The following is a 19897-nucleotide window of genomic DNA, read 5'->3' on the forward strand; positions in this document are numbered from 1 at the left end:
AATTGTGGCTTCGTAGAAGGAATTCGGTAGTGCTCCATCTGTTTCAATTTTGTGGAATAGTTTGGATAATATTGGTATGAGGTCTTCTATGAAGGTCTGATAGAATTCTGCACTAAACCCATCTGGACCTGGGCTCTTTTTGGTTGGGAGACCTTTAATGACTGCTTCTATTTCCTTAGGAGTTATGGGGTTGTTTAACTGGTTTATCTGTTCCTGATTTAACTTCGGTACCTGGTATCTGTCTAGGAAATTGTCCATTTCCTGCACGTTTTCAAGTTTTGTTGAATATAGACTTTTATAGTAAGATCTGATGATTTTTTGAATTTCCTCCGATTCTGTAGTTATGTCTCCCTTTTCATTTCTGATTTTGTTAATTTGGAAACACTCTCTGTGTCCTCTCGTTAGTCTGGCTAAGGGTTTATCTATCTTATTGATTTTCTCAAAGAACCAACTTTTGGTTCTGTTGATTCTTTCAATGGTCCTTTTTTTTTTCTACTTGGTTGATTTCAGCTCTGAGTTTGATTATTTCCTGCCTTCTACTCCTCCTGGGTGTATTTGCTTCTTTTTGTTCTAGAGCTTTTAGGTGTGCTGTCAAGCTGCTGACATATGCTCTCTCCTGTTTCTTTCTGCAGGCACTCAGAGCTATGAGTTTTCCTCTTAGCACAGCTTTCATTGTGTCCCATAAGTTTGGGTATGTTGTACCTTCATTTTCATTAAATTCTAAGAAGTCTTTAATTTCTTTCTTTATTTCTTCCTTGATCAGGTTATCATTGAGTAGAGCATTGTTCAACTACCACGGATATGTAGGCGTTCTTCCCTTATTGTTATTGAAGACCAGCTTTAGGCCGATAGCACGCATGGGATTATTTCTATCTTTCTGTACCTGTTGAGGCCCGGTTTTTTGACCAATTATATGGTCAATTTTGGAAAAAGTATCATGAGGAGCTGAGAAGAATGTATATCCTTTTGCTTTAGGATAGAATGTTCTATAAATATCTGTTAAGTCCATTTGATTCATGACTTCTCTTAGTCTGTCTACGTCTCTGTTTAATTTCTGTTTCCATGATCTGTCCATTGATGAGAGTGGGGTGTTGAAATCTCCTACTATTATTGTGTGAGGTGCAATGTGTGTTTTGAGTTTTAGTAAGGTTTCTTTTACGTATGTAGGTGCCCTTGTATTTGGGGCATACATATTTAGGATTGAGAGTTCATCTTGGTGGATTTTTCCTTTGATGAATATGAAGTGTCCTTCCTGATCTTTTTTGATGACTTTTAGTTGAAAATTGATTTTATCTGATATTAGAATGGCTACTCCAGCTTGCTTCTTCCAGCCATTTGCTTGGAAAGTTGTTTTCCAGCCTTTCACTCTGAGGTAGTGTCTGTCTTTGTCTCTGAGGTGTGTTTCCTGTAGGCAGCAGAATGCAGGGTCCTCGTTGCGTATCCAGTTTGTTAATCTATGTCTTTTTATTGGGGAGTTGAGGCCATTGATATTGAGAGATATTAAGGAATAGTGATTATTGCTTCCCGTTATATTCATATTTGGATGTGAGGTTATGTTTGTGTGCTTTCATTCTCTTTGTTTTGTTGCCAAGACGATTAGTTTCTTGCTTCTTCTAGGGTATAGCTTGCCTCCTTATGTTGGGCTATACCATTTATTATCCTTTGTAGTGCTGGATTTGTAGAAAGATATTGTGTAAATTTGGTTTTGTCATGGAACATCTTGGTTTCTCCATCTATGTTAATTGAGAGTTTTGCAGGATACAGTAACATGGGCTGGCATTTGTGTTCTCTTAGGGTCTGTATGACATCTGTCCAGGATCTTCTGACTTTCATAGTCTCTGGCGAGAAGTCTGGTGTGATTCTGATAGGTCTGCCTTTATATTGAACCTTTTCGCTTACTGCTTTTAATATTCTTTCTTTATTTTTTGCATTTGGTGTTTTGACTATTATGTTTTGGAAGGTGTTTCTTTTCTGGTCCAATCTATTTGGAGTTCTTGTAGGCTTCTTGTATGCCTATGGGTATCTTTTTTTTAGGTTAGGGATGTTTTCTTCTATGATTTTGTTGAAGATATTTACTGGTCCTTTGAGCTGGGAGTCTTCACTCTCTTCTATACCTATTATCCTTAGGTTTGATCTTCTCATTGAGTCCTGGATTTCCTGTATGTTTTGGACCAGTAGCTTTTTCTGCTTTTTCTTCTGGCTTCCCAGGCGTGTCTGCCTCTCTGGGGGTTTAGCTCTCCCTCCCACGGGATTTGGCTGCAGAGAACTGTTTATCTGGTTGGTCCCTTCAGGTTCTGGCGGTGTCTCGGGCGCAGGGGACCTGCTGCTCCAGTGCCCTTATCTACGGGATCCCAGAGGCCGTATATAGTTTCCTCTTGGGCCAGGGATGTGGGCAGGGGTCCTTATTTTTTTATCCTTGTAATGTTATTTCATTAGGTCCTGACAAAAATAAAAATATGTCTCTATATTCTATACTTAGATAAAGTTACAAACTTTTTAAGCAGGAAAGTAGCCAGATCAATTGGAATTTCGCAGAGTTTATTATGGATACTGTTTGAGTTGTGGCAACATAAGCTAGCATGGTAGGATGATGGATGTTCTGATATTCTACTGCTCTTTTGTGTGTCGAGCAGTTACTTTGTCTGCTTCATTACGGTGTTCATTAAAGAGGTACTATTGGTTGGTCTGCAGGTATTTCTTGTTCTATATATTCAGTAGATTTTAATGTTATTCCTTTTAATTGTTACATTTCCAAAGTCAAAGGCTCTTTTTCACATAGGCTAAGAAATTTGTAAGACAGACAGTTGTTTTCATTTCCATCTCCCTTAAAAATAAAGAAAAAGAAGCCATAAAATTGAGAGGGGGTAGGGGTAGTTGGACATGGTCAGAGGAAAGAGAAGGGGAAAATGATGTAGTTTGATTAAAATAAAATTAATAATTTAACCAAATATGAAAGTTATATTAATTGTTACAGGTTCTTAAGAATCAGTGTTCTGCTGGGAAATATATTTGTTTCCTATCTTTCACATACCATTTGGGAAAAAATCAAGACATTTTAAATCTATAATATAACACATTCTGTAGATTTCAAGTTAAATAATAAAATAGATTATTTAGACTCCATATATATAACAATAAAACTATGAAGAAATTTCTAAAGCACTATGTATTTTTCATAGTTAAAATATATTGTAAACAATCAAAGATAGTCTTATAAATAAAAATAATTCTAGAGATCATTATTATCATATACATTTCTTTGCCTTTGTTGTAAATGAAAAATCTAGTTTCTGATTGCTCCTAACTGCTGCAGGATTTCTCTAAAAATTGCATATGCTTTTTGATTAGCAATGCATTTATTTTGAATATTTGCCCTTTTTGTCTGCTTCTGGCTGTTCAGCATGTGTGCGTAAACACACACACACATCTGAGAGTGTGGTGGAGACAAAAGACATTTTATTAAGAAAAGAACACTTCTCAAAGGCTTTGTTCAGTTTACATAATAAAGGAATTCATATTTAAGGTATTTTGTCTTTTATTTTTACATGGGAATTTTTATTTTAAAATCCATATTGTGCTGTTTTCTCATTCTTGAATGTCATTTTGGTTTCTTGGTGACTCTCTAGAAATCCTCCTGCTTTTTTCTCTCTATTCACAGTATTCAGAGTAGTCTGTGTGACCTAGATATTGCAAGTGAAGGCAGGGCGTGTGCTTCATTGCTGATACTTACTGGTAAAACACTAGTTTTTCATGCTAGAATTCCAGGGAGGAGGCTGCTTAACTCTGTGGTGTTTTAGAAGTCTCCAAAATGATATGTAATCATTTTCAAGGTTGCTGTTAAAAATATTCTTGAAAGCATTTTTAAATAATCAAATGAAAAAGCAGTGTTTTTATGTTATAGCTAGGATATCTTGGTCAATATTCATTTATAATTTATTTTTAGATCAAACTAGATAAGACTGAATATATTTTCTTTCTTTCTTTACCTTATAATTCAAGTTACAATATTGTGGTTAACAAAGATATCCAGGAAAAAATTAATCTGATTTCCTTCATTAGAGAAAGCAGTTAAGAACATGTATTATCTAAGCTGCATTATAAAATTGATCAGGCTTGGTTAATTTCGTTATACTTCAAAGTACTGGAAAATACTTCTTTAGGTTTTGTATTTTCTAAGCCTACTTGCCAGTATGGAGTGCTATTTCCTTTAACGCTTTTGTGTAAAAAGCTCGGAGTGCATTAAGATGGTGACACAGGTAGCCTCTGAGGTAGGGACTCACATTGCTGAAAGGCTTTGCTTATTTACTCCTTATACAGAAAACTTAAAATAGGATTGCATCACAAGGTCCTGCAGAGAAATTAAATACAGGCTTGCTAAAGATCAGATTTGGGGTTTTGTCTGGTGTTTTGTTGATAAACTAGCTCACCAAACTAATTGATAGGTTTCTTTGTACAACTAAAGAAAGCCACAAAAATTCCAGAGCAGACTACCAGAAAGAAACAGCTTTAAACCAGAAATCCAATACAGTGACTCAAGTCTAAGTGTAAAGAGAATCAACAATAAATAAGAAATGCAATTGGGTCAGCATAAACTAGACATAGTTCCAAGGAACTAACAAACCTAAAAAGGTGCTTAGTACAAGGATGTACAGGGTAAGAGATGTGGGACATGGGTTTGTGTACTGGGAGTGTATGCCGAAGGCAGCGTGGAGACTTCCTACAGTTCAGTATGAAATCTAGCTCTGAGGGTTTTTTTCTAGCAATATTGAAAACTGTTTTAAAAGGGCATTTTCAAACAGTAGGATACTCTGAATTCACCCACTGTGCAAAATTGTCCAAAACATGCCATTGTAACTACTGTACTTGGCATAGGCCAAGGCTGTAACAACAAAGGGCTCACATTATAGTCAGACAAATAGGAATGCAATTCCATGTGTTACTGGGTTTCCCATCATTGTGGCAAATCACCTGACAACACAGCTTTAAAGAGGACGAAGTAGGATTTTGACAATACAATATAATTACATCATTTCTCCCTTCCCTCCAAACCCATCTTGCTCATTTTTCTTATTCATGGCCTCGTTTTCATTCATTACGTTTAACATGCATGCATGTGTATGTATATACATGTATATTCCTAAATGTAGCCTGTTCATTCTATATAACGTTTTCAGGGATTGTATATTTGTAGATTTGGTATTGTATAACCAATTGTTGCTTTCTCTCTTCTGGGGAATATTGTTTCTCCTACTCCCAGCATTCTGTAATTGCCTATAGTTAGTTCTTTTGTAGGGTTGAGGCCTCTTGGGCATCCCCATCCATTTTAACATGTCCATTTGTGGTGTCCTTGCTCAGCTCATCTTTAAGGAGTCATGTTACTGAGACTTTATGGGCATAAGTAACTTTGACATTAATTACTAGGAGGTACAATCTCACAGCAAACTCCCTGTTTCTCTGACTCTTAGAATTTTTCCATCCCATCTTCTGCAATATTTGAAACTGTTCACTGAAGCGGAGATCTACAGCTCTGCACTTTGATTAGTGATGTTTTCTGTGATGGTCTCTGTCTATTGCAAAGAGAAGTTTCCTTGATGAGTAGTGAGGACCACACTTACCTACAGATCTAAAGACAAATGCTCTTGTTGTTAGGGATTTTGCTGGTTGGCAAAGTGGTGGTCGTACGTTCTCCTCTAAGATCCACCAGGCATGCTTTCCCTCTTGTTGATTGGATCTTAAGTCCAGTTCCCTGTGGGTTAGCACCAAGGCTGGCCTGCTACTATTGCACCCTTAGGCTTATCGTGCTGTGGTGGTTGTAGTGATTCCTAGGCTTCATAGTTGGGTAGGACTGCTGATTGGCTTTCACCTTTGGAAGTGTGTATGGAACCTTCTGGTGCCATGAAAACTAGTCCTCAGAGAGGAGTCATTCCTGTAGACATCAATAATTTAAATGAACTTTTCTCACCTGAGAAAGATATTTTTATTAATTCTTTAAGAATATCATATAACATGCATTTTAATGTTTATTTATTCTTTGAGACTCATATTTAGAGTATATTCTTTCTCCTCCCTCAGATCCTCCTTCATTTCCCTACCTATCAAATGTCATGTTCCTTTTCTCCCATTAAACAAAACACCAACACTAAAAATGTATGGAGTCTGATTTGTGTCGGCCAACTACTTCTGAGCATGGGGTCTGCTCTGTTGTCCAACAGATATACCATAAAGTCCATCACCTATTAGCTTCATAGGTGAGGAGACTTGGCCTCATTAACAGTGTCAGGTGTGGGTTACACTCTCAGAACACTTGTGACACTGTTGCCCCAATGAGCATATCCTGGAGACAAGTCATTATTGTATGTCACAAGGTTTGTAGCTGAATCAAACTAAAGATTGCTTTTCCTGTAGTGTCTGTTGTATCTTCCATTACTGTGGACATGAGCCAGGATGGGCGAACATCTGGTTGAGTATCAGCTTCCAGTGGAATACCAGATATCCTGCTACATGTTATATACATGTGTGGTCTCTTCAGCAATAAGGTTCTTACTGTTAAGTTGCAGAGAGTAACCAATGGCATTAGAAATAGTTTGTAATTTTTTGTGGTTTCTGTGGACCCCTTTGACCAATAACTGAAAAAGACATAACCCACTCCTGATATTTTTTTGGTTTTGTTTGATAACATATGATGCCTAATTAGAGTATGGTTCATTCTCTCTCTCTCTCCTTCTCTCCCTCCCTCCCTCCCCCCCCCCACCCTCTCTTTCTGTGTGTGTGGTGTATGTGTGTGTTATTTGGTAAATCAACTCAAACTCCTTTTATAAGTGTACATATTTTAGGAAGCTTCTACAGTAGTAGGTTTACATGTTGCTTTTCAAAAGGCCATTAATGTGTGTGTTATCCCTCTCCATGTTTCATCCTCTTCCTTGTTCTCTCATCCACTCCCCCATTTAATTATCCTGTTGTAATTCCCCCTTCCCCCCTCCCTTTTATAACAGTATAGTCTATTTCCTCTTCTTAACTGTAGTGGGGAAACAGAGTCAGGATGATCTTTAGAGTTCAAGGCCAGCCTGGTCTACATAATGAGTTCCAGGAGAGCCAGGGCTACCCAGAGAAACCCTGTCTCAAAAAACAAAACATAAAACAAAAAGGAAGAACAGGAAGATCCTCTTCTCCCCTCTGGTCCTTTACTAAACAGCTAACCTCTGAGGGTATTCTGAATGCATATCTACAGAGTAAGAGCTAGCGTCCACACACAGTGGAACACATGCAGTGTTTCTTTCTGCCTCTAGGTTTCTGACTAAATATGACTGTTTCTAGGTCCATGGATTTACCTGAAAATTTTATAATTTCATTTATAACAAATTTTCCCATTGTGTAGCCATTTATCATTTGATGGACATCTGGGCTGTTTCCAGTGTCTCTGACTATCACGAATAGAACAGCCATGAGTATGGATGAGTACATGTTTGGATCCTATTCACCCGATCCTGCAGCTCCTCCTAAGGTGCAGACAATAAGAGACTGCGGAATTCTCAGCCATGAATGGGGCATCTCTGTCATACTCCTTCCCTTCAAGGCTCAGGGACCTTCATGGAAAGGGGTACAGAAAGCATGTAAAAGTCAGAAGAGATCGATAACAAGGAAACATTCTCTACATAAATCGAGTCACAGTGATTAAGGCAACATGCACAAGACCCATGCAAGCCTATGAGACTACGGTTTAGCTTGGAGAGGGAACTTAGGCATAAGGTTCCACCCTCGTCCAGGAGCTATTAGAATTTAGTAGCTGTAGGGAGAGGAAGAAAGTTACCCATGCTCCAGTGGAAGAACATATCCAAAAATATCTGGGCAACATAAATTGTACTTCATGGATTAGGGGGTTGGGAGGTGGTTAACTGATAGTCATCCTGGTCTGCTGGTTGCATTGCTTTGGGACCTGTACTGAGGAAAGAGCTATTCACTTTGGATTGAGTAGGAAGCAGAGCAAATATCTAGCAAGATTCTAGCAAGATTCCCTCAGGAATGCCAGGAGGTGATATAGTGCTGCCCACTCAGGTGAACAGTCCTCCACTTAGCTCATTCTAGAAATTCCCTCACAAACACACCCGGTGTGTGCTTCACTAACCCCTGCATCAGTTTGTAAAGGTAACTCCTTCCCAAGATGGTCCAGGTAAAGCTGTCTGCACCAGGTCTGACAATCTGAGTTCAATACAAGAACCAACGTGGTGGGAGAAAATCAACTCCTGCAAGTTGTTCTCTGTTTCTGCATGTGTGTTATGCTTTACTCATATTTGGAGAATTATATGTATAGTTTATTAATATGCATGTGCATTTCTAAAAGTTTTCTGTGTTTCCACATGTCTGTGCCACATATATTAAGTGATCCTCAGAATATAGCCTGGAAAACACATAGTTCTAATTCTGCAATGTTGTAATTCAGTAATCTTAATATATCTATGAGAGAAAGAAAAGGACAAAGATTTTAAGACCAAACACTAGTATAATACATGAAAGGAGAGTCTTAAGTTAAAACATTGTACTTCGTGAATTTAAGTACATGTCTAATTGAATCTTTTTTGATGAAAACATTAGATTATGATTTTGGAATTTTTCTTTCTTTTTTACTTTATTGAGAATAGATTTTTCTTTCATACAATATATCTGATTAGAGTTCCCCAACTCCTCCCAGATAATTCCCACCTTCCCAGCCACCCAAATTCAACCCCTTTCTTTCTCTCTTACTAGAAAACAGCAGTCATCTAAAAGGTAATAATAATAACATAAGATTTAAAAGATAGGAAAATTTTAATTAAAAGAATAGGGCAAAACAAACAGAAAAACAAAGAGGCAAAGAAAAGGTCCAAGAGACACATATAGATACCTAGACACACATTTGCAAAACAGAAATTATATAAAAGCACCAAACTAGAATGTCAGTATATAAGCAAACGACCTGTAAGGTTAAAAAAAATTACCTCCAAAAGTATCATTTTGTGTTGGTCATCTACTGCTGGGCCTGGGCCCTTCTCATTTGTGAGGTTTGTATAACTAGTGAGACTTTGTTGAGACAGTTGGAGAAAACAAACCTTTCCTTCGTGAATGGTTATCTATTGGATTAGGAAATGTGCTAAATTTAAGACAAGTTTAAAATGTTAGTCCTGGGGTTGGGGATTTAGCTCAGTGGTAGAGCGCTTGGCTAGCAAGTGCAAGGCCCTGGGTTCGGTCCCCAGCTCCGAAAAAAAGAAAAGAAAAAAAAATGTTAGTCCTTATGAGTCTTAGGTAAAATACTCAACATTGTGCATGATTTTTAAATAAATTTAACATCCTCCAAGTCTAAGGAAATAATAAGAAACAGTTTTTTTTAATTGGAAAACTATTGTTTTCCATCATTCAATTAAGAGTTATTAGTACAGTAATTTTTCTGACAGTCTTCTAGAATCCATTCAGAGTTATATGCATATTCTATTAAAGTAAATAATGGAAGAGGAGTTTTATTTATTTGCATATGTTTCATTTTTATTTGCTATTTAAAGAAAATCATTTAAATATAGGCATCATCTCAAAAGATTTCCAGCAAACAAACAGAAAGTAATAGGACCATAAAAATAAATAATAATGATAATAACGCAAAGCAGTAATCACGAGTTCAAACTAAGTGTAAATGGAGGTGGCTGGGGACGTGGCTTAGTGGCACTGCACTGGCCTGACATGCACAGGGCTATGAATTTGATTGTCCAACATCACCAAAAGAGCAGGAGAAGAGGGCTTCTCCATGTGCGAATATAAATAAATATTCTATTTTCGTGGCAGTTAACAAAGGGGACAATTCAGCTGAAAAAAATCATTGCATGTTAAAATACTCAGTAATTTTTTAACTAATTTTGTATGTTTCATAATATTTTCTCACAAATTACTATGAGAGAGCTAGTAACTTAACATTGAAAGAACCAAAGAATTGTTGAATGTTTGTAAAAATTACATTTAAGAATTGAAAAGGGTAATATCAAGCATATAGAATTAAACTGACACTGTGCGCTGGAAAGGTGGCTCAGTACTGTGCTTGCTGTGTAAGTGTGGAGAACTGCGTTCTGTCCCCAGGACCTGTGTAAACAGCTAGCATAGCTTTAAGTGCCTATAGTGCCATCACTGGAGAGGCGCAAGCATGGGGACCCCTGTGGCTTGCTAAGCCAACATTCTCGTCAATCTGTGAGCTGCACATTCAGGTTCTAAAGAAATAAATGCATAAACTTATAGTTCATGTGCCGCCTGATATAAGACATTGAAAAAGATACAGCAGAGGCTCCATAGTATTTCCACCAAAATGCAGTTCTAAATATAAATCATGAGGAAATGGCAAACTCAAAATAAGACATTTACCAAATCAGTTATCTTATGTTAAAAAATACAAAGATCAAGAAAGACTTGGGGAGGCATCCCATTTTAAATAAAATGAGATCTACTTAAAAATTATATGTAACCTCTAATAACAGACTGGATCCAGGTCCTAGGGTTTAAAGGAAGTTGGAATTCTATAAAGAGCCCTATTAGGACAATTAGTGTATGGGCTGTGGAATGTATAACGAGCTTGTGAAAGAATCCCCATGTTCTAAGAAATGAACATTGAAATACACTGTGAAACATAAATTGGAATTATTGCTCAGTTAATTCTCCAAGATTTCAGAACAAAGTGGATGGATGGATGGATGGATGGATGGATGGATGGATGGATGGATGGATGGATGGTGAATGGTAGGCAGATAGAGACAGATAGAGATAAAGATAGATGATTGATGATGATAGATAGGCAATAGACTCATTTCTAGACAGAAAAAATAATGGGCAGGATGTCAGTCTTTCCAAGTGCTGAATAAAGGAAATGATAGCTTCTTGTCTGGTTCTTGTAGCTTTTCGGTAAGTTTGAATTCCTGAAATAACTTGGAACACTTTTTTGAAATGTGAATATGCCCCACTGCAAGTCAAAGGCTTTCTTACCATAATAGGCCTTAATGCTCCATATGTGCAAGAAGAAAACATTCATTTTACAGCATGAAGCCTTAGAAATTATTCTTTACTTTTTATTCAAATCAATGCAATTATGAAATATTTAATGGAAACTAATACTTTCCATCCTTCATGAAAAGGTTATTTATAGCATATTTTTGACCCACATGGTTTTCTTTAGATTAAATGTAACATAAAAATTCAAGATATTATAAGTGAATGCAGTATGTAATGAACTGCTGCTTCAAAAGACACACAAGAAACTGATTTAGTCCATCTTTTTTTTAAATCATGTTCACCTCTCCTCTCATCCCCTTCCCCTTTCCCTCCCCTGTTCCTCCTCCCTCCCCCCTTGTGGTGGCTTTCTTCTCCCTCCCAAGTGGAGCTGAGGTGTCCTCACTTGGGCCCTTCAGACTGTTGACCTTTTTGAGTTCTGTGGACTGTATCTTGGGTATTCCGTACTGTTTTTTTATTTAGTCCATCTTAATCCCCTGTTTGACTTGGTTAATGTAAGTGTAATAGAACCTTCATCCAGAGGCATTTTTCTCCAATATATTTTATAATAAATTATTTGATTCCTTGTGATACTTAGTAGCTTACTAAGAAGTGGCAAATGTGTATTTCAGGAAGTAAACTTTTTTATTTTCTGCTGAGCCTTCTTCAAAGCCCACTAATGATTTTATAGTGTGCATTCATAATTTATTGAGTAAAATATGTTAGCAGTTTCTTATCCTTTTAGTAATCACATAATTTCTATGAGAAATTAACATGTTATATAAAAGTAGTTTGCAGGATTTAAACTCAGAGCTTTGGCTGGCAGCAGAAAGAATTCTAGGTCAGTGTTAACCTATGGGGGTTTTGGTTGTTGTCCTTAGCTTTGTTTTTGACAATCCAGTCTCACACGAGATGTGAAGCTACACTTTCTACCGATACAGTCAACAGGAGGAGCTCAGCCTTGCTGCTTCTTACAGTCCACTGCATCAGCAGCCAACTGGTATAGAGAAGGAGCTCAGAAGCCACATTGTTCATGCTAGGTTAATCCATACACATAAAGTTTTCAGACTTTACTAAAGCTTCCCTAAGCTATGTTTTTGGTCGGGGTTGGGCGAGGTGGTGGTGGTGGTGGTGGTGGTGGTGGTGGTGGTGGTCGTGGTGGTGGTGGTCGTGGTGGTGGTGGTCGTGGTGGTGGTGGTTTTAAGAAATTTAGAATTTGGGCTGGAGAGATGGCTCAGAGGTTAGGAGCACTGACTGCTCTTCCAGAGGTCCGGAGTTCAATTCCCAGCAACCACATGGTGGCTCACAACCACGTGTAGTGGGATCTGATGCCTTCTTCTGGTGTCTGAAGACAGCTACAGTGTGCTCACATATACATAAAATAAATAAATCTTTAAAAAAAGAAATTTAGAATTTGGTATCAAAAAAGTAGTATGTAGGGGGTTGGGGATTTAGCTCAGTGGTAGAGCGCTTGCCTAGCAAACGCAAGGCCCTGGGTTCGGTCCCAGCTCCAAAAAAAAGAAAAAGAAAAAAAAAAGTAACATGTAGAATTTGTAGCCAGTTCTATTTATGACGTATAATTTGTCTGGTCTTACACTGAAAATGAGACCATAGTTGTTTTTTTTGTTTGTTTGGGTTTTTTTTTTTTTTTTTGCATGCTTAACTTGTGGGAATTCAAAAAAACAGCCTCACTGGGAATACAGAAGCTTTTTTCCCCTGTCAGTATTCCTAGGCACATCCAGTGAGACGCCTATAAAACAACGGTGATTGATTAAGTTCCCTGTTGATATGTGCTTGACACGTGTCCACTTAGTGATGGAACTTACAGCATGTATGTATGCCAGCTATTATAGTAGATATAAGGTGTAGGCATAGAAACTATAGTTCCCACAATCAAGTTGTTTTAAGACAAGCACACTGAACCATGGCAATGCAATATGAAGCAATAAAGGTAAACAGTATGCTATAAATGAAGACAGCTAGTATGAATATTCATATTCCTGTGCTTTTTACAACAAAGTCAGAGAGGGTGAAGTAATTCTGACTATATATTGTCAGTGCTTAACAGTCCTCAATCATAAACCTATAATTAAACCTAAAGTCTCTCTATATAAACCTTTAAGTAATACTGAACATATCAGAAAACGTTATGTTTTTCTTGTTCTGGACTTTGGGGTTGTTTTGGTTTGGTTTTTATAAATGCCATGGACTACAGTGTATTAGAATACTACCTGTTGAATCCTTCCTAAAGCTTAAAATTATATTATAGAGAAGACATGAGGACATACCCTCACTGCTCACCTGCTATTTAAATATTCTTTCTCACATGGAAAGCCTAAAGGTGGCTTGTTGGTTCCCTTAGCCTGCAGTTAAGGCAGAGAGGACCGAGTACCTCGTTTCAGGACTAGATACTAAGGAAAGATGGAGTCCCAGATGATATACAAATTGCTAAAATAGATACAAAATATCAGTAGTCAATTCTGCTGTCCTCTTGAGACATACATGACTGTGCCTATTCGTACTCAGCAATTCAAGAAATTAAGGCAGTAGGATAATTGATGCCAAGTTCAAGACCAGCCTAGGTAACATAGCAAGTCCTGTCTCAAAACAATCAGTCAGAATACACTAATGTCCTCATGTGTTGCCGTATCTAGCTTTCTGCTTTATCCATGTGAGTGCAGTTACTTTTTAGATTCTTTTTCCATCCTGGGGAAGAAACTCAAGTACTTGTCTGTAATAGGCAAGCACTCCCCTGTTGGTACCGATCCTTCTTTTTCACTTCCCATAGCCTGAATCTTCTCAGTATCGAAAACTACTGCTGTTTTAAATAATTCATCTAATTCACCGATTTTATTTGAACTTACTTAACTTCTTAGCATGCAACATGTAATGCCTTATGTGTAAACATACTCATTCTGAAGACCAAAACCTGTGAGTTCTTAACTTTGACCATCCTGTCTAGAGTATAATACATGATGATTATGTATGATTGATGAAAATATTATCATAAGCAGTACCAACAGGTCATAGCTCAGTAGCATGTTGTATGTAGGGCTAGTGCTGAATTTTCAATAACTTTATACAAAAGAATTTTGTTTCTTCATGTTTTAAAAATATTTTCTGTGTGTATTACTTCTACCAGATTTTTAGTATTTTACTCTCTACCAGTCATATTTAAACTGGAAAAGAGTATATCCAGTGTTATAAAATACGGATTTCAAACTTGGCACTATTGACCTTTTAGAATACATAACCTTTTTATGTTGGGGAGGGTCCATGGTGTAGGATGTTTCATGCCTTCCCAGGCCTCTGCCCACTAGAGCAGCAGGGCACATGCACTCAAAGTTGCCTTCAAGAGGGGCCCAGGGAAGACCTGTGGCTGCTGCTTTGATTCTTGCTCTTGCCTTTGCGAGTGTAAAATTTCCCTAAACTGCACACGTTTAGTTGGTGTGCTTCATCACTGTTCGTGTTATACTTCAACAAAATGGATTCATCAAAAAATAACCCCTCCAACATTGATCATGTCCTGTTTAGAGTACAAAGCAGCCGGTTGAGAAGCGGAAATAGTGTGTATCCTAGATGTATGAGCCATCAGGCATATTTTCTCTGCTGCTTTTCCTTTAAGCACTAATGTAATTTTGTCTTTCTTGTTACTCTTCCCCTAAATTCTTGTTATCAGCATAGAGCAAATTATATGAACCTATGAAGAGGCTGAACAGATTGTCTCTGTAAGGACCCCAGTCATTTACTCAGCTTCCTGGCTCTCTGCCTGCCCTTTGCCATTCTGTACATGAGAGGCTATGCGTATCTGCCTTTTCCAAGGTTCGTCTTGAGAGTGGCCGCAGACAGGAAGGATGGGGCAAGTTCATACCTAGAGTGACTAGAGTGCATCCATGTGTCTTCAGGCTCTCATGAGAGCCACAGAAAGCCTACCTATATTGTCATTATATGAACTCTACCTGATAAGATGTTCTACTTAACAGACATTAATGGTTCTTTGGTCCACATTTGGCATGAGTCTAACCTTCCTGTGTTTCTTTTATAACTTAAATGTATGCCAAAAATTTTAGAATTGCATTTTTCTTCTTGGAAATCTGCAGTATTCACTAATTTATATACTTTTACTTTAAGAAATAATAGTTTATCTATGTGAAATTATTTGATATGTTAATCCTGAACTATTCTAAGCATAGATAGAATAATATAAAAATTGGTTTAATGGTATTTTCGGTTTCTAATAAATTTCAAAGCTGACCTGAATAATACTGGTACTTGCTACATTAACCTCCAGAATTACTACCCCGTTTTAAAAGCTAAGAAACTTGTCTTTGCAAAATTGAAGAGCAACATCTCATTTTCTTGTTATAGGCATATTTTAATGCATAAGATGTTACTGCCTTGTGATTATGAAGGCATGACTCAATTATTTTTTTCTTAAAGAGAATAAATAATTCCATTTTATCACGGTGGTTTCAGTTTTTATGGTATATTATGAAAAATTCTTCAACAGTTTTCAATAGCCCTTTTTCTCCTTACCATAAATACTTAAACTTCTTCTCTTCATAAGGGAAATGTTTTAGTCTGTCTTGAAGTAAAAACAATTCTGGTAAGCAGACTTTTAAAATTATTTGCTATCTAGCTTTTTCTTAATGTCTCTCCCTAATGTTCATTATTTTCGTTGAAGTACACATTACATATGATGAAGTATAGTTTAGATGTGTTTTAACAATATGTACTGAGAAATATTCACAAATATGTAATTAAAATGTTTGACTTTTCATTGACCAGTTGGAAAACAATAGATTTTTATTGGGTGGCTGAACCCTCCTATTGTTACTGTTGGCGGGGTTTAAATTGTAAATGCTGTTGTATCAAGAGAAGGGAATTAGGAGAAATTGATGGATGTCTTAGAAAAAGTACAATTAAACATGAGAGGTAGGTAGTTGTTAATTTTCATCACTAATATTAAAAGAGGTGTGTCACTAGGGAGAAAGATCTATTGCACCTTGACTAATCGTTATTTCATGAACTATAATTTTCATCATAAAATACTAATACTCCCCTTAAAATATTTTTAAAAGCACATAAGTAAAATGGAAAATCACCAAGATGTCTGTTTCCGCAGTGTGTCAGCTTGTTTACTTGGACTGACTGTCCTAACACAACATCCAAATACCACATGAAGCAACGGATCATTCATGCGAGAGGGAGTGCCTGCAGTCGCGGCCACTCAAGATGCTGAGACAGGAGAATTGCGCGTGAGAAACTAGCCTTGGTTTTATTAGTTACTTTCTTATTGATATGGTCAAAAAGAAACTTAGGGAAGGAAGGAGATGCCCTGCGCACTGCTTTAGGCTTTGCCATTGTGGTAAAAGGTCATGGCAGGGACAGCTTGAGGCACCTGGTGTACTGCATCCACTTAGGAAGAAGAGAGATGAATGCTGGTGCTCAGCTCTCTCCCTCCCCCTTATCCACCCAAAGATCCAAGCCCAGGGCCTGGCACCATCTTTCTCATCTCAGTCAGAGCAACCCAGAAAACCAGAGACATCCCTAAAGTTTGTCTTCTAGGTCCTGTCATGTTGGCAATCAATATTTGTCTCTTGTGCCCTTTGGGGAGCATGCTTAACACGTTTCTTTTCAGACCTAAGTATTCCTTCCAGTATTCTGTGTAGAGCTGACTTGGTGTTCCAGTTTTCTTAAATCTGGTTTTTATCATAGAAGGTTTTCCTCTCTCCCTTAACTGCAGAGAGGATGAAGATGAAGTTTGTGGTAGTCAAAGTTGTATATCTGGTGCTCCTGACTTAGAGAACAGGCCATTGTGGCTCTTGTCGTCTCCACTAGAAACTAGCTGTTATTGTAAAGAGCCTGCTTTTGTGTGACTTGATCTTTCCCTCTTGCCTCCTTCGGTGTTGTTTCTGTCTTCTGTACGGTTGTTATCTACCTGTGGTGCTGTAAGTGTTGCAGTGATGAGGGGAAAGGCTTCCCCAGTAGAGACGTTGAGCTCTGAAGGGAAAGGATACCCATGGAAGTATTCCACCTGAAGGAAATGGTTCCTGGCAGTCTGGACCCAAGGACTACCACAAAGTCACACACAAGAGAGTATTTGGGAGAGTCACAAGAGGGTGGCAGCCTCGGCTCCAGCAAGAAGCTGCAAGGAACTGGGCAGGAGGCAGGCTTTATATAGTGTTTCTCCACGGGGCACACTCAGGGATTGGTGGGGTTCTGTGGCATGATCCTAGGCCAAGCTCAGGGATAGGTGAAATTTCATGCTCAGGAATTGGGGATTCTTTTTCTTGGCCCTGGTCTCGGGCTTGTGGGTCAAGTCAGAGGCAGAGTGTTCTTTCCTTGGCCCATTTCCTACATATATGACACGGAGTTTCTGTTCTGGTTCTGCCTGTATGGTGTTCATTTGACTTTGAGATGCATCTCTCTTCTTAAATTAGGGAAATTTTCTTCTGATTTGTTGAAAATATTTCTGTGCCTTTCATACAGCTCTCTTTTCTTTCTCATATTTGTATTATTCATAAGTTTGGTCTTTTTGCGGTTTCCTAGAGTTTCTATATTTTCTAGTCTTGGAGTTTTTCTGGATTAGATTTTTTTTTTCAACTGAGTGATACATACAGTTCCTCTAACTTGTCTTCAGTACTTGGTATTTTTCACTTCCAATTTTGCTTCATTTTACCTTTGATTTGAAGATTCTCTTTATTAAATTCTATTTTCCATTTATTGAATTGTTTTTATTTCATTCAACTTTTTGTATTTTTGCATCCTTCATTCCAATATTTATTCCTATTCCCTATGAATTCTTTGACCATGTTTACCATTGCTATTCTTAATTTCGTTGTCTATGCATCATCTAAGTTGCTCTTCTGAGGAACATGACTTTGGAGTGCTGACTTGGGCACAGAGTTATGGTTTGGTTATTCATATTTATGCATATTATGATGGAATCTAGGAATTAGGAGTTAGGTCAGTCATTGGTAGTGTTTCTTGATATGGAAATCTTATCTCTTTTGGACTCTTTGTGGTTGGTGTTGATGACCCTCTTCTAGTGTCTAGAAAGAGGTTGCTGTACAGGCTGCTGAAAGGCAGGCATGGGAGACAGTGCTCAGAGAGGTTTCATGTTCTGTATTCAGATGTTTATGGAACTTCTATACTGCAGTCCTTAGTCACTGTACTGATAGGAGGAGGATCCTGTTTCAATACGTCTAATAATTGTGTCTTCTATAACCATTTTGACTGTTAAGATGATACCTCATTGTAGTTTTGTTTTTATTTTTTCTCTTGTGTATTTTAATTATGTTATTTTACTGTGTTCAATAATAGGTTTGTAATTTTCTTACTTATTATTGTGGTTATTAATGGTCTGCTTGTTTTCATTATGTTTTTCAGTTTTTTAATTTGATGTGACAAAAGAATCAGATCCCTCTTTTAATCCTCCTTCTATCTGGCTGTGACCATGTCTTCATCTCTCATGAGCATCTCATCCACTAAAACTGGGCTTCCTGTCCTATTGAGCTTCTGGAGCGGCTCTCACCCAGGCACCAGGGATCTTCTGGCTGTCACATGCAGGGGACGTGTTTCAGTTCTTACTTCACTGCAAGGCAGCTTTCTTCCACAAATAGTCTACTTCTTTGTTTTCTTGAATTTGCCCTTTTAAAGTGTGCTTATAATCTAAGTGTTTTAGCTTTTTTACAGTTTTATACTTTTAAGCTGTTCATATCCCACTTGCCCCTCAAATATTAATATTAAAGATCATGTATTTAGTATTTCTCCCCCTATATCCCACTTGTCATTTTAACTCACACATAGTCTGTTGATTCCCAGATCACCATTCTTAGCCTCACTCTTAGACACAATAGCTGCAGTAGGTAACCTTGTCAAGTTGACCAGATTGATTCACCATGGAAACACATTTTGGGGTGAGTCATAAGAGTATTACTAGAAAATCTTAACTACAAGGCAAGACCCACCTTGAATGAGGACAACAGCGTGCCATGGGTTGGGGTTCTGGACAGAGTATGGAGGAGAAGTGAGTGGATCACCCATCCTTTTCCTTCTCTCCTGAGCTTGGGTACAATATGGCCAAAGGCTGTGATGGACAGCTCTCCCAAACCGTCAGCAAAGGAAACCGTTCCTTAAACTGCCTCTGGCAAGCGTTTTGTCACAACAGTAAGAAAAGTAACATAATAGCATTTGAGCATTTCAAAATCAGTACAGCATACCATCCCTACTCCCAATTTTATCCCTTTTGTGTATTTCATTTGATTTTTTGGTGTACTGTTAACAAGGTCAGGCAAACAAGTTTGTCTTAGTAAGATTTATAAAGTCCAAAGTTGTAAGTTATATAGCACCACTCCATACACAGCACTCTGTGACTCATGTTCTTACATGCCGAAAGCACATGCCTTCCATAGTTATAAATCCTTGGAATACTGGATGGTGCTTCAGGCAACGACTGTCTGTCAATTAAAATTAGCGCTCTACCCATGCCCCACCTCGCCGCCTCTGCAGTTACCTTCGTGATACATCAAAGAGCCTTTTTTCACCTAGAAAGTAAGATTGGGAAGTTCTAGGCCAGCTGCACCTCTTTTCGTTCAGCAACAGAAATTGCTCTTCTCTGGTGCGATCTGACCTTCCTAGTAATTTCATCCCTGGGGTCATCCACTGACTCTTGTTGATCCCCCAAAAGCTTTCCCTTACGTTTGTTATATTCCCGAGTGGTGTCCCGTTTGAGTGCACGGTCTTTCTTTCTTCCTGAGTTCTGGTTAGTAAAACATGTAAGTTCACAGTTATTTGCCATTGTTTTCCTAAGTCCTTGTCAGGTGCACCCACTCCTTTTGTTCTTACTTTGAAAGTCCTAGTGAAGCAGTCAATAATAACTAGGGAATTTTAAAAAAAGTGT

At 37.9% G+C, this 19897-nt stretch overlaps 1 protein-coding gene across 26 annotated transcripts in view; it reads left to right on the forward strand.

The window, feature by feature from the left end:
* Mbd5 (methyl-CpG binding domain protein 5) overlaps positions 1-19897 on the forward strand; it is a 405513-nt gene that overhangs the window by 268270 nt on the left and 117346 nt on the right. Inside the window, exon 6 of one of the 26 annotated variants that reach the window (XM_063283551.1) lies at positions 16118-16250. The exons of the other annotated variants lie outside the window; for them this stretch is intronic. The gene's annotated coding sequence lies outside the window, so the exon portion shown is untranslated. The remainder of the gene's footprint in view (positions 1-16117; positions 16251-19897) is intronic. 26 annotated transcript variants of the gene reach the window in all.

This window comes from Rattus norvegicus, chromosome 3, assembly GCF_036323735.1.
Source record: "Rattus norvegicus strain BN/NHsdMcwi chromosome 3, GRCr8, whole genome shotgun sequence".
NCBI classification, from domain to species: domain Eukaryota; kingdom Metazoa; phylum Chordata; class Mammalia; order Rodentia; family Muridae; genus Rattus; species Rattus norvegicus.